This window comes from Rhinopithecus roxellana, chromosome 10 (genome assembly GCF_007565055.1).
Source record: "Rhinopithecus roxellana isolate Shanxi Qingling chromosome 10, ASM756505v1, whole genome shotgun sequence".
NCBI classification, from domain to species: domain Eukaryota; kingdom Metazoa; phylum Chordata; class Mammalia; order Primates; family Cercopithecidae; genus Rhinopithecus; species Rhinopithecus roxellana.
The window spans coordinates 97,596,852-97,609,586 of record NC_044558.1 but is presented as its reverse complement, the minus strand read 5'-3'; positions in this window follow the sequence as shown (position 1 = coordinate 97,609,586).

Here is a 12,735-nt window from a genome sequence, read left to right as displayed (position 1 = left end):
AAGGCAAGTGACTTAACCTCTCTGTGCCTCAGTTCCCTGATGGGCAATAATAGTAATAGCAGGTTGTGGTGGGAATGATTTGTGTTAATCAGTATGCCTTCACCCATTTGGGCTGCTGTAACAAAATACCATAACTGAGTTGCTTATATACAACAAACATTTATTGCTCACAGTTCTAGAGGCTAGGAAGTCCAAGGTCAAGGCACTGGCAGATTCAGAGTCTGGTGAGGGCCCTTCCTCATAGCCATCTTTTCACTGTAACTTCAGGTCAGAGTGGGGGAGGTCCTCTCTGGGGTCCCTTGTGAGGGCACTAATCCTAATCAAGACAACACAATTACCTCCCAAAAGTCCTCACCTCCTAATACGCTCACCTTGGGGGTAAGGATTTGAACATATGAATTTTTGGAGGGACACACAGCATTCAGACATTAGCACTGTAGGAGGCACATAGCATAGTTCTCAGCACATAGAGGACCCTTGAGAAATGTTCTTATGTATTATTAGTTGATACTTACATTAATTTAATAACAATATCATTATGTCTCTAACCTCCCATCCTTCATAATACTTTTTGTAACCATTTCTTAGGAACAAAGCAATGAAATCAGAATCTCTGTTCCATCAGTTACTGGCGGCGTGTCCTTGGGCAAGTTGTGAAACCTCTCTGAAACTGATTCCTCGTCTGTGAAATGGGGATAATACCATAAACACATAGCTCAGCTCCTGGCTCATGGTGAGTGTTCATTCCTAAAAACTATTATAATATTATCAGGGGTAGGAAAACTATAGCCCAAGAGCCAGATTTGGCCCACTGCCTGTTCTTGTAAGGGAAGTTTTACTGGAACCCACAACCATGCCCATTGATTTATGCAATGTCTGTAGCCATTTCCACACTGCAACGGTGGGCTGAGAAGTTGCAACAACAGACTGTATGGTTCACAAAAACCTCAAATATTTACCCTCTGGTCCTTTAAGAAAAAGTTTGCCAACACTTCATTTTGATTATTACAAGCTGCTTTAATAAAGCAATAATTGCAGTACATACCACATTTCAGCTCCTTCAGTGGATTACACAAAGCAAGGTTTGCTTTCTAGGGACTACCCCAGTGATCCATGATTGTCCCACAATGATTCAAACCTCCCCTCAAATTGTTTGCCATAGTATATGGGGAAAGAGTCCAGAGCTTTTCAAAGGAGGCTGTGACCGATGAGAAGCCCATCATCACAGGAACATAAGCATCTGAGGAGCTGGCCCATGCTGAAATCAACACCTGCCTCCATTTTCCCAGGCTTACCTGTCCTCAGACAGTCCACTCCAAGACACCCACGGTTCATAAATAAGGTTTTGTTTTGTGCTGCTTTAGTGCCTGCTCTGCAGCAGCTGGCTGCCTCCTGGTCCATATATTTCCACATTCCTTTTGTGTGATGTTGAGGAGAAAGGAAATGGGAGCCCCAAGAAGTTACCTAGCATTCAGCAAAATAAACCTGTGAATCACTCACCCCAGAAATCACCCCAGAAAGATTCCTATGTCTGCTCAGATGCACTCCTTCAGGACACAGGTGAGAGAATCTGCTCTTTCTCCTTGGTTTAATAGGATTTTGGTTGTGTGATGTAGAATACACCACAAAATGTCATCATAGACCTTCCAGATGTTGAAGGTATTTGTGGCCACATTGGCTGGCTTTGTTCCATGCCCTCAGATGTCCCCCCTTGGTTTCCACCAGTCGAGGTGTATCTGCTCCTAAACCCTTAATTGGGCCCTGATGTCATCTAAAAGACCAGGCTGAACTCAGTAACCTGCAACACCCGTCTTCATTGGAGGTTCCCAAGGCTGGTGTGATCCAGGCATGCTGACACCGCAAGGCCCCCACTGCCTGCATGCCTCTCTTGTGCTCATCTCATCCTTGATTCTTCCTGGCCCGCTGTTTTTGTTTTTTATTTCTTTGTTTTTATTTATTTTATTTTATTTATTTATTTTTGCTTTTTTAAAAAATCAAATTCATTTTTTTAGAGACGGGGTCTAGCCATGTTGCCCAGGCTGGTCTCAAACTCCAGGTCTCAAGCGATCCTTCCGTTTCAGCCTCCCAAAGCACTGGGATGACAGGCATGCGCCACTGTGCCCAGCCCTGGCACACCATTGATGAAAGCTAGAGTTCAGATGATCTCGTGAGATCCGTCAACTATTTCTGAGAGAGCCTAGGTTAGGTGTGAACAGGAGTCCGTCCCCAGATTGCAGGCTTCCTGAGGGCAGGGAGCATGCCTGTAGAGCGGCCTGCTGAAGCCGCAGCACCCCAAATATCCCATGCATACAGCCTAGGCACCCATGTTCAAATACCAAAGTCCACAAATCCTGCAGTGGGAGGAAGAAATCTTTGATTAGAAATCAAACTTCAAGGTGTTGTATAATAATAATGACACAAATCAGACACCATATTTTTTGTCCATTTACTGGAATATAACAATGACTCTGAACCTGGAAATCTTTGGATGACTTTCAAGAAGACTCCCTAAGAAATCTATTGATCATCTTCAAGGAGGCCATAAACACATAAAATCATGCACATATGTCTGTGTGGGCACAAGATTTTCTGGGGAGGAGGTCCAAAATTTTCATCAGATTCTCAAAAGGATCCCAGAATCTTAGGTGGTTATAAGCATAAAACCACAAGTCTGATTCATATTCGTGCACCTAATGCCTGGCACTGTGGCTGGCACATGATAGGTGCTCACAGAATGTTTGCTGAATGAATGAATGAATCAACTGATGACAGCTGAAAGCAGCAAACAGCCTGATAGGAGATTTCCTGGATGGTCAAACTCCACTAATCTGGAATTTTAGGGTCACTTGAATGAACTCTTGTCAGAATATCTTTGGTCACTAAGGTAAAAAAGAAGTCAATTAATGGTGCAAACAAGAATGAGTGGTGACTGATGCTGAAGGGTGCCTACTTGTCAGCAAGCGAGGGTTTGCAGAATTGCCATTTAGTGCCCTGTTTGTTGAAGCAGGCTCCCCAAGGAACTTTATCAAGTTTGGAGAGAACGTGATGAAATCAGAACCCTCGTACTCTGCTAGAGGGAATGTAAAATTGTGCAGTCACCTTGAAAAACAGTATGGTAGTTCCTTAGAAAAACCAAAGAGTTACCTTATGACCCAGCAATTCCATTCCTGGGGAAAATGAAACTATATATCCATACAAAACCTTGTACATCAATGTTTATAGCAGCATCCTTCATAATAGGCAAAAAGTAGAAACAACCCAAATGTCTATCAACTAATGAAAGGTTAAACAAAATGTGCTATATGCACACAATGGAATTTATTCCAACAGAATAGGACTGAAGTACTGATCCTTGCTACAACATGGATGAACCTTGAAAATATTACATTAAATGAAGAAAGCCAGACACAAAAGGCCACATGTTGTATGATTCCATTTATATGAAATGTCAGGAACAGGCAAGTTTATAGAGACAGAAAGTAGATTAGTGGTTGCCTTGGACTGTGGGAGGGAGATTGGAGAGAAATGGGGAGTGGCTGCAATGCATACAGGGTTTTTTCTTCTTCTTGTTTAAGAGACAGGGTCTTGCTCTATCACCCAGGCTGGAGTGCAGTGGTGCTATCTTGGCTCACGGCAGCCTCTACCTCCTGGATTCAAGTGATTCTCCTGTCTCAGCCTCCTGAGTAGCTGGGATTACAGGCATGCACCAACATGCCCAGCTAATTTTTTATGGATTTTTAGTAGAGCTGGAATTTCACCATGTGGGCCAGGTTGGTCTCAAACTCCTGACCTCAAGTGATTCACCCACCTTGGTCTCTGAAAGTGCTGGGATTACAGGGTTTCCATGTATTACAGGATTACCATGATTACAGGATTATCATGCCCAGTCACATACAGGGTTTCATTTGGAAGTCTTTTGAGGCAAAGAAATGTTCTAAAGTTGACTGTGGTAGTGGTTGTACAATTGTGTTAACATACTAAAAACCATTGAAATGTACACTTTAAATGGATGAATTGTATAGCATGTGAACTGTATATAGATAAAACTATTATGTATTATCATTTAGTATAATTTGTTATATAGAAGTATATGTATGTTAAAAATATAACTATATAATATATGTTAAACCTATATTACATTGTATATTTACATGGTACATATTAAGTACATGGTGCCTGGTGATTGTGTTAGTCCATTTTGTGTTGCTATAAAGGAATACTTGAGGCTGGGTAATGTATAAAGAAAAGAGGTCTATTTGGCTCATGGTTCTGCAGGCTACACAGGAAGCAAGGTGCAGCATCTGCCTAGCTTCTGGTAAGGCCTCGGGAAGCTTTTAGTCATGGCAGAAAGGAAGGGGAGCTAGTATGTCACATAGCAAGAGAAGAAGTGAGAGAGAAGGGAGAGATGCCACACTTTTAAACAACCAGCTCTCACATGAACTAATAGTGAGAATTCACTCTTTACCCCAAGGACAGCATCAAGCCATTCATGAGGGATCTGCTTCCATGACCCAAACACCTCCCACTAGGTCTCACCTCAACACTGGAAGTCACACTTCAACTTGAGATTTGGAGGGGACAAACATCCAAACCATATCAGTTACAGAGAGAGAGAAATACTTCTCCCACCTACCTACCAAGTGAATGAATGCATAGCTCTGCAGGTCTCTGGTGAAGCCCAAGACACTAATGCATTTTTCAGTGAAGCCTCATAATTTCTTTTACAAAATTTGGGCACATTTTTCCTTCTATTTCAAAATGTGGCCACGTTAATTTTAACATAAAAATAATTTTTTCTCCAAATTCATGAATAAAATTTGTGGTCTAGGAAAAAAAGAAAACTAAAGCATGTATAAAGCGTGTGTGTGTGTGTGTCTGTCTGTGTGTGTGTGTGTGTGTGTGTGTGTGTGTGTAGAGAAAAATGACTGGAAGGCAATGTGCCAAGATATTAGCAGTGGTTATCTCTATCTGGGTAGTGGGATTACAATTGGTTTTTTCTTCTTCTTCTTGATACTTTTTTCCTTTCCCATAGTCTTAATGAATGTTTCATAATATTACAGAATAAACATTGTTTGGTTCAACAGTTGAGGTCCCAGAGGGAAACATCAGGCAATGTTCTTCTGGAGACCACCTGGCACAGCCCGCACTGTGATGCACACACCCTGACCTCATGCCCCACGCATCACAACTGAGCCCTATGCGGGACGTGTGTGCACACAGGGAAGCTTCCAGCATTCCCTGCTTTCTGCAGGTGCTGATAGAGAAAGTGGATTTATTCCCAGAGAGGAGATAAAGCCAGAGCCTTTGCAATATTCTGAAGAAAAAAAAAAGCAGATGATCATTATATGACAACAACTAGAGGAGGCACTTAAGGGCTGGGCATGACATGGGGGACAGATCTCTGGACTGGATATTAAAAGACATGGGTTCAAGCTTCTGATTTGCTTCCAAACAGCTGATGACCGTAGTCAAGTCACTTCCTCTCTCCATGCCTCAGATTTCCCCTCTATTAAACAAGGGAATTGGGTCCTTCTGATGGTTTACGATTCTGTGGATTTACATCTGCTGTCCTCGTTTCCACCATTCATGTAAAAAAGAGGAGGGAGCCCCTCATCTTGACTGCCCAGCACAGCCCTTGTCCCCCAGGAATCTCAAGAACCATTCTGCCCCAAAAGGCAGTCTCTAAATTGACACATGCCTCTTTTCCACCCATCTAATTGGAGAAGACATTCTTAAGAAGGCAGCATTAGCAGACACTATTCCCCACCCTCTGTACCCCCAAACTTCCTCAAATGTGATGATATGTATTGAGCGCAGACCAAGTGCCAGGCCCTAGTGCTGTGCAGCGAATAAGACAGATACTGCCCTGCTCGCTCAGAGCTCACAGGATCCACAGTGACCACCAATTAAGGACCACCTGCCATGTGAGAGGGGGATTCACATGCAACAATTTCTTATAGACCTTACATCAACCCCGTGAGGCTGATACTACCATTCACATTTTACAGCATAGAAAATGTAGCCTTAAAGAAGTGAAGTGCTTTGTGCCAGACCAGGGAGCAAATGTGGTAAGGCCAGGGTTCTGACCCTGATCAGTTACACTTCAAAGGCACCTGTGATTTGTCGGTGGTTCTTAACTTCACAGTCCAGGCAGAACAAAGGACTTCAAAATGGGGTGGGTCTGGAAGTCTCCATCTGATCTCCAACCTTTTGATCTAGCTATAAAAAATAACTGGAGAAAAGCAAAATAAATTGCAATAAACTTGATGCCAAAACATAAAACTTGCTATTGATTTTATAAGAGCAAGCTATGAGCTCAGACAAATCAATTTGTATTATAAAACAATAGCCTATAACATAGACAAGACACTAAATAAATACTGAATCACAACACGAGAAAGTTGCTTTTTCAATTCTTTTTCCATCCTTCTAATTATACCAGGGAAGATCTCAATTTGATGCTACCGGGTCTTTAACACCTTCTTCAACAGTAGCCAATCTCCCTTTCTAACAAAGAAAGAGCAGGCCTCAGGCTCAAAGCCTTGGGCAAGCAACAGTATCAACCAAACATTAATAACCGTGTTTTATTTTCATTGTTTATGTAGGGGTGGTATTTTATGGTCACTTTCTATTTGAGGAAATTGATATTGGTTTTCTATTTACTGTGGTCATATAAATTTCCCTTTTGAGCTACATTTACTGATATTTTTAATGAATACATTCACTGACATTTTTAATGAGTAGATTTAAAGGACAATATTAAATTCACGACATCATAGAAATGGTATACAAGCAGGGCAAAAATAAAAAAGGTGGCATTGGGATGGCTGAAGCTTGAGAAATGCTGTCCCATGAAATTAAAAATAGCCCAGCCATGTAATTATACTGTCCTGAAGGTAGATTGCAAGTTACCTAAATAGCACAAATCCGCTATAGCCCATCACTATTAAAGCAAATTTTTGAAGTCTTACATAGCAGTTACTTTAGCAACAGAGGTATAACAGAATCATATTCGAACCACAAGACATATGTGCCTGAAAGTCTAATTACTGGAAAATTACAGACCTAAGAAATACAGCTATGCCTCACTGCGCGCTGCAGGGCTGGCTGAATAGCTCATGGTAATTGGATAAACCACATCTACATAGAGGTTGTGTGGAAAGGAAGAACCCTTCCCCTAACACCCTCAAAAACTTTAATGATTCATTTATTCATTCACTCAGTCATTCATTGCAATTTTTACTAGGTCCCTGCTAGATACGCTGGAACACCGTGAAGGACCACACAGGCCTGACAACTGCCCCTAGCAAGTTTCCAGTCCAGGGTGGGGTCCCCGACTTCAACCCCAGCCTCCCTTGCCTGAGTGTCTAACTGCCAACTAGGCTCTGAAAACAGCCCCATTCTTTGAACACGTTTAACAAAGGAACCTGCCACCCAGGGGTGGGTGGTCAGGGGAGGCTTCCTGGAGGAAGTGAGCATCAGGCTGAGATCTGAAGAAAGAATAGGAATGAATGAGGGAAAGTGGGAGAGTTGAGGGATGTGAACGGGCAGGTGCTTCCGTGTGTGGGTGTGGCCTCGCATCCCATGAGCAGCCCACAAGGTGAGCATCTCGCCCTGTGAGTGTGACTCTTGGATTCCAAGATATGCATTTCATTTGTCTTGACCCCTAAATGCAATCCAATAATGGTATCTGTTCTTCAGTAAGAAAACAGCTATCTGATCCCAACACTGAGGAAAAATGTAGGGATGCTGAGTGGGTTTCCTCATCGTCCCCACCCCCATGGGATTTTAAAGAAAGATTGTGACCACTCAGAACTTTCATCAGATGCACCAACATTTTAAAAATATATAAAAAACAGTTGTTCTTGACCCTGGCTGCACTTTTGACTCCCTAGGGAGCTTTCAAAATCTCCAAGCCCAGATCACACCCAAACCAAGTTAGTTAGAATCTCTTGGGGGTGGAGCCCAGGGATCAGTAATGTATAAAGCTCCCCAGAGAATCCAATGTGTGGCCAAGGCTGAGAACCACATAAGGAACCTGACCTCTGTGGTGGATGCAAATCTACAATGACACACTGAGCACTTACTGTGTGCCAGGCACTGGGCTGGGGGTGGAGAGGAGATTTGTGAGAATCGGATCCCACTATGGTTTAACAACAGTGTGGAAGACTGCACCCACTTTCAAAGTATGCACTAGAACCAAGATAAAGATGAAAATTGCTCTGGTCACACCAATTGCCTGGGGAGCCTCAGTGCGGATTCTGTGTCAGTAGGTCTGGGTTGGAGCTCGAGAGTCTGCATTCCTAGCAAGCTTCCCCGCATACCTGAGATACTGCTGGACTGAGAACCACACCTGGGTGGCAATTGATTCTAAAGGAAATCTCTCAGATCCAGGCTACTTTTCCCCACCATGTCTCTACCACTCTGACAAGGCTGAGCATTGTCTGGAGATGATTTTTTTCTTAAGTTTAAGGAAAGAAGGAAATGCACCCTCGCAGCCTGCCAGGTGTGGGCTTGTATCCCCATGCCAGCTCCCAGCACACACCTTCAGAACATGGGGCATAGCTCAAGAAGAAAGAGAAGGGCTGGGGAGGGGGTGCTGGGTCGGGGGTTTTCAAAAATAGCAAACCGTCTGTGCCCAGCAGCCCCCGCTGCCTAACGAGTTCCCCATCTGGGGCCAGAACAAAGGCAAGGAAATTCAAGAAGCGTAGAGATCAAAACGGCCTCTGAGGCTCTCCCACAGCCAGTCTTCGTTTCTAATTAATCATCTCATTCTTTGCAAATCAATTGTGCGTGTTTTAAAATCCGTACACCAAGGGCAAGCGATGGGGTGGGAGTTGAAAGCAAAAGGGCTTTGGAGCTGAGCTCAGGGCCATGAATTCTTGCGGGAGTAACTGAACAGCAGGAGGAAACAGTGGAGTCAGCCCTGGCCCATTCAGCAGAACCAGAAAAGAATAGATCAGGGGACACAAACGCGTGCAGAGACCAGGCAGGTCTCTGCCTGGGAACCGGTGGACTGGACGGGGGTTCGTTGAAGGAGCAATGGGAGCAATGGTAGACCAGTCAGGGACTGGTCCACCTGACCCCAGAGGGTGGCTACTCAGTGCCAGTCCCTCCTTGTCAGCAGAAATGCAGGCCTGGCTTTGCTGGATCTCCCTTTTGGTTTCTGAAAATATCTGAAAGTAAGATTCTTTTAAATATGAAATATCCTGATTTATAGAAGTTGTCTCAAATGGTTTGGAAACACCATGCCATCCATCAGAATATATTAGAGAACCACATATGGAGTGCATGCCGCCAATGTGTAACCTCTGAAATAGAGACTGGAGGAATTACCTGGAAAATGAAAAGTTATTTCCAATTAATTTAAGCCCGAACCCATCAGATTCTCTGGGAGTCCTCCGATGAAAGGATGAAAGAGAATGCATATTCACATCATGCCTACTGGCAGCAGACCCTGCATCCACCTCTCCAGTTGCTTATTCATTCAAACAAGACTAACTGAGCAGCTACTATTTTTCAGGCCCTTTGCTATATGTGCTGTCATCAGGTCGTCAATGGGAGCAATGAACATGGAAGTCCACAAGATCATTTCAGATAGTGGTAAGTACTAAAAGGTGCGTAAAACAGAGGGTCGTTGGCCAGGTATAGTGGCTCACGCCTGTAATCCCAGCACTTTGGGAAGCTGAGGCAGAAGGATCACTTGAGGTCAGGAGTTCAAGACTAACTCTGGCCAACATGGTGAAACCCCAAGCCTGGCCAACATGGTGAAACCCCAACTTTACTAAAAATAGAAAAGTTAGCCAGGCGTGGTGGTGCACAGCTGTAGTCTCAGTTACTCATGAGGCTGAGGTGGGAGGATTGCTTGAGTCCCAAAAGTGGAGGCTGCAGTGAGCCATGATCACGCCACTGCACTCCAGGCTGGGCAACAAGCAAGACTCCATCTTAAAAAAAAAAAAAAAAAAAAAACAGGGGGGTGTGATGATGGCATTCAGGAAGCAGTTGTGTGAGCAGGCAGGGCGGGCTCCCTGAATCTGAAGGGTGCAATTATCAGCCATCAAAATCTCAGGATGGACTGTACCAACCAGAGGAAATTACCAAGACAGACACCCTGAGGTGAATTTGAGCTTGAATTCTTTTCATTCATCATCAAGATAAATGTATGAGGCATTGTTGTGCCCATTGATCAGATGAGGACGCTGAGGCCAGGCTTGCTTCCAACATCACATGGCTAGTGAGTAGCAGAAAGCCAATTATTGATCCCCTGTCTTGGACCAGTAAAGTAGCTGAGTGACTAACTTGGGGGTCATTTTCCCACCTTTGCATTGCTAACGATTCTTCCCTAAATCAAAGGAGCCAGCAGATGAGGCTGTAGTCTGTTATGCCAGAACATTCTCTATGGGGTTCCTTATGGTCCCCAGGTCAGCAGCTGTCCCTGTATTTGGAGCATTCAGGGCACTCATCTTTCTCATCAACATCCACACATACAATGCCACATTAGGACTTCAAGACCTCCTCCCTGGGGACTGTGGGGAGCCCCTGAGGTTTTGGTGGATGCATCTGCTGAGATCAGGGCATCCAACCAGAACCTGGGCTTGACCCAGATGTGTAGGAGAAATGAGTCATCACAGTGGCCCATTATGCTTTCCAATACCTTTCAAACTTTTCCTCCCAGTTTTACGCTTCTCAGCCTGGAGCTCACTTCCCTGGAATTCCCCAGTGGCTTGCTAACGAAAACGTTCTTGTGGAACCTCTGCCTTCAGTGTCTATTTGACTCAGGAATTAGGGAGTGGAAACACATCATTTTTCCCCAAAACAAGCACAGGTACTTTTTGTGTCCAGATTTTGCCACCTAATGCTGTCTAGCAAAGCACCTGAGATTCTGTGGCTTAAAACCATAATACTTCATTCTCACTCACATATTCGTGAGCTGGGGGGTGATCAGCTAACCTGGATGGGCTTGGTCAAGCTTGGCTATTAGCCATTGATTGGATCCCAATCTGCTCCAGGTGCCACTCACTCTCCCTGGTCAAGTCAGCTAGCCAGGGCATGTACTTTTCAAGGTGATGGCAGAAATTCAAGAGGGGTGAGAGTCAGCCCATGAAGACTTTCAAAGCCCAGGTGAGGAACTGGCACATCGTCACTTCTGCCCACATTCCATTGGCCAAGCAAGTCACAAGGCCACACCCCATAGATGTGTAGAAGAAAGTGAATAATCACAGTGGTCCCTTATATCTTCCAATACTTTTCAAACCCTTCCTCCAAGCTTAATGCTTTCCATAAAACCGACCCCCTGTCTTGACCCAGTAATGTCACTACAGTGAATGACTCACTTGGCATCATCGTCCTATCCTTGCCTGGCCAAGGTTTCTTCCCTAGATCGGGGGAGCCGGCAGGTGAGGCTGCAGTCTGTTACCCCAAATATTCTCTATAGAGTTCCTCATAGCACCCAGGCCCAACACCAATGGGGTGGAGTAGACTTGCCCCCGGTGAAGGCATTGCAAAGACACATGACAAAGGAATCAACATGACAGGAAGGATGCTGCATTGGCAAAGGGAGAGATCCAGCTGGGACATAGCCTCAGTGGGACTTCTGTTAACCCCACAGAGAATGCTGGAGCTGAGATGATCCTACAGAACCAAGTGGAGTGGGGACAAGATATAAGATCTTACTACTCCTGCACTGTAATCAATGTGGGCTGTTCCCCGAAGGGACATGGCTTTGAGCAAGTTAAGCAAGAGTGATTTCTACATCAGAGGGGACCTCTGCAGAGGCTGATAGTTGCAGCATCCCCAGCTGCTGGGACAACAGGTTTTCAGTCCCGCATCCACGTCACAAGTCCACCCTGACATCTGTGGGCCTGGGGGCAAGAGGGCAAATGGAGGTCCACATAGCACATGTCTAAATGCTTAAAATTATCAATCAAGCTCGCTAACGTTAAACAGAAAATGTTCTATCCTCCTACTTTGACAAATGGACATTTCCCAACAACTTGGAAGCCCAGAATCTAATGAGGAACTCAGATTTCTCAGTGCTTCATGCTGGAAGACAGCAGAGAGAAAGCTGGTTACCCACCTATTTCCCACTCCTCTTAATTTCCCACCCCAGCTTCATCCCACAGTAAGAGGGGCCTTGCACCCACAGATGAACACACACACTGCAATGCTCAGATCCAAAATCTGTCACTCTTTAGCCATCTTTGGCCTGAGTGCACTGCTCTTGGGAGAAAAGATCCGAGGAAGAAGGCCTGCAAGCCCCTTGGGCAGGGAATTCTCCACTCCCAGATATTCAGGACATGCACTAAAGGAGGAGGAAGTGAGCTCTGGATAACAACTTCCCTGGGGAAGGGCATGGCCAGAGGAGCATCAGAGCAGGCTTCTGTCTTCCACTGCCCAGGGAAGCACCTCTTGCCCCAGACCAACTGTAAGGCTGGTCTAGAAGACAAGCAAGTTTTCCTCTTAGGATGATCAAGCTCACTGGAAAGGCAGCAGAGCAAGGTGGTTAAGAACACAACTCCTGTGGAACCAGACAGCCTGAGTTTCATCCAGGCTCCATCCCTTATTAGCTGTGTGATCTTGGCCTTTGTATCCACATCTGTAAAATGGGAGTCACAAGGCTCACAGGGCTGTCATGGACATTAAGAGACATCACACATCTAAAGGCCTTAGACCTGTTGCCTAGTAAGCATTACGTAAATGTTTGATGAATAAAACCACCTCCCAAAGCATAACTTT